The following is a 2,922-nucleotide window of genomic DNA, read 5'->3' as shown; positions in this document are numbered from 1 at the left end:
CGCGAGACTTTTGGACTTTCGCGAGACGTGACGTGCGGACTGTTGCCAGGCGCTGTTGAGAAGAAATTCTACCTCCACAAATGTAAATTTAGCAAACTGTTACCATATTTTTCTCCCTTTCATAAGGAAACTGTATGCTACATAAATCTGTTAAAAAAAAAAAAAATCAAAGAATGATAGAGGAAAATAATAATAATATTTGTGAAAAGCTTTTCAAAGTTTGTCAATTCTTGAATATGACGGACATAAAGTATGAATAGGCCAATGGTAAGGAAATGTTGATAAAACCAAAACAATAAATAAGACATAAGAGTGATGCCTCGAGAAGTAGCGTATGTATATGTATGTATGTACTCACACACACACATACAGAACTGTATATTTTTATTATATTATGTATATACAGGATGTATTGTATGTATATATTTTCCCCAAGTGGAAGCTTCCATGATCCTAATAAATTTAATGATTAAAAAAATATATATACAGTACTGTGCAAAAGTTTTAGGCAGGTGTCCTGCCTAAAACTTTTGCACAAGCTCATCGAACTTGGACAATAGAAGATTGGAAAAAACGTTGCCTGATCTGTTGAGTCTCGAGTTCTGCTGCGACATTCGAATAGTAGGGTCAGAATTTGGCGTCAACAACATGAAAGCATGGATCCATCCTGCCTCAACGGTTCAGGCTGGTGGTGGTGGTGGTGTAATGGTGTGGGGGAATATTTTCTTGGCGCTCTTTGGGCCCTTGGTATATATATATATATATATATATATATATATATATATATATATTAAGCCTGAACGATATATCGTTTAAACATCACCATCGCGATGTGCGTGTGCGCAATAGTCCCATCGCAAGCACGTGCGATAATTTTTCTTTTTTTTTTTTAGCCACATACGCCTCACTTTCTGGTCTGCGCACAGCCTCCTACCCTCCGCCTCCCAGCCTTTTGATCCTCTCAGTCACTGCGGCACAACGATGGCTTTGATCTGGCCAAAGAAGCAGACTTCACACGGGCATCTGTCAATCATCGTTTAACTTGTTAAACAGTTGCAAGGAAGCCGCGCTGGAATGAATGTGTGTACTGTGGGGACGTTGGAGACATTTAAATGCCAGAAGTGATCATGAGGAGTTTGAAATTTCTACATGTCACTTCAACGGTCACAGCTAAAGTAGATAAACAGAAGCATTTAATAAAGTCAAGCATTTATCTGCTACAGTACTTTATTCTTGTTCAAAAATGATTTGGTTGGACAGTTATGTTTAAAACTTATCATAATTATGACATTTGAAGTGCTTAAAAACCATTTATTTATATACATTTTTTAAATCACTTTGGGGGGAAAAGTGAGAAAAACACATGTCTTATATGTATCTCTTTCCAATGCTAAATCTGAATAAATACATTGGGCACAAAAAACACACACAAAAAAAAAAAAAAAAAATGGGGGAGGTGCGCTACTTCGCGGTTTTTCACTTATCGCGGCGGGTTCTGGTCCCCATTAACCGCGAAAAACAAGGGATGACTGTACACTGTGGTGACGGTGAGTCATTTAAAGTCTTTCCAAACAGCTATTTAAGTCATCTTGTGAAAATTTCTTGAAAAAAATATATATACATTTTTTTTAATATCGCAATATAATATCGCAATATATCGCAAACCCAAAAAAATCGCAGCAATAGTTTTTTCCAATATCGTTCAGGCCTAATATGTATGTATATATATAAGTTTGTAAGTACTTCAAATGTAATAATTAGTTTGAAACATGTTACTATCCACAGAATTATTTTTAAACAAGAATAAAGTATAAAAATGCTTGTCTTTAGTAAATGCTTTATTGATTGAGTCCACTCAAATCAGCTCAAGCTGCTCACTTACACTTTATGAGTTGCTGCAGCAACTGGTTAACAAGTTAAACGATGATTCTCGCATGCGGCGCTTTAAAGCTTCGGCTTCGAGGCATCTGTGTCAAGATCAAACATTAAACGTCTGTCAATCATCGCTAACTTTAATAAGCAACTCCAGTGCACTGCCTGACCAACCAGGAGCAGGAACAGAGAGGGAGGGCACATGAGACTAAGCGATCGGCTCGGGACAGCTCATCTGTATTTATTTATTTATTTGTTTTTTAATTGGAAAAAAAAAAATCCGAGATGGACTGAGGACACGAAATTTGAAGCGCGATGTAGCGAAGGATCAAAGTAGTACATTTAATTTGTAGCATCAAGCAATGCAATTCATACTTTGTTAGTCTCCTTTCACTCTTACAAATGATTTTTAAGAGCAATTTTAAATAATTACAATTGAGCAAGGAACAATCTACAATATTTAGCCTGTATTTCAAATCCTCAACTGTCAACCCTGTCTTTTAATTTCTGTCAAATAGAGATCCACTTTTACAGATGTCAAGAACAATGAGGAATTGTTTAATCATAGCCTATGAAAACACATTAAAGACATTTTCCAAATAAAAGTGAAGTCACTAGCCACGTTTACATGCTGACTTTTATTCATACCGATTCAAATCATTTCGAATGGAAATTTCAGATCAGCTGTTTACATGTCACTTCATCTATTCCGATCCAGCGTTTACATGTGACTGCCTTTATTCCGAAAGGACGTTTGACAACTGCCGTCTGACATGCGCAGATTAATCAAAACAAAGGGTCACGTTGCAAAACATGGAGATCGATCGTCGGAGTGCTGCTGTTTTAACTTTAACCCACTTGTTGTGTTTGTGGGGTCGTATCCGCTTCTGCTGTTTTGCTCTTTTGCCTTGTAGTAGCCGGTTTTCCACCGGTTTCTAATCTGGTCAACGCTCCGGTCTATTCCGGCTTCGTGTAACCTCTCGTGAACTTTTTTAAATAGTTCACTGTTCCTCGTTTTACGCCCGTCTAAGCGAGCAATTATATTGAATT

This window comes from Corythoichthys intestinalis, chromosome 1, assembly GCF_030265065.1.
Source record: "Corythoichthys intestinalis isolate RoL2023-P3 chromosome 1, ASM3026506v1, whole genome shotgun sequence".
Taxonomy (NCBI): domain Eukaryota; kingdom Metazoa; phylum Chordata; class Actinopteri; order Syngnathiformes; family Syngnathidae; genus Corythoichthys; species Corythoichthys intestinalis.
Note: the sequence above shows the minus strand (reverse complement) of the source record.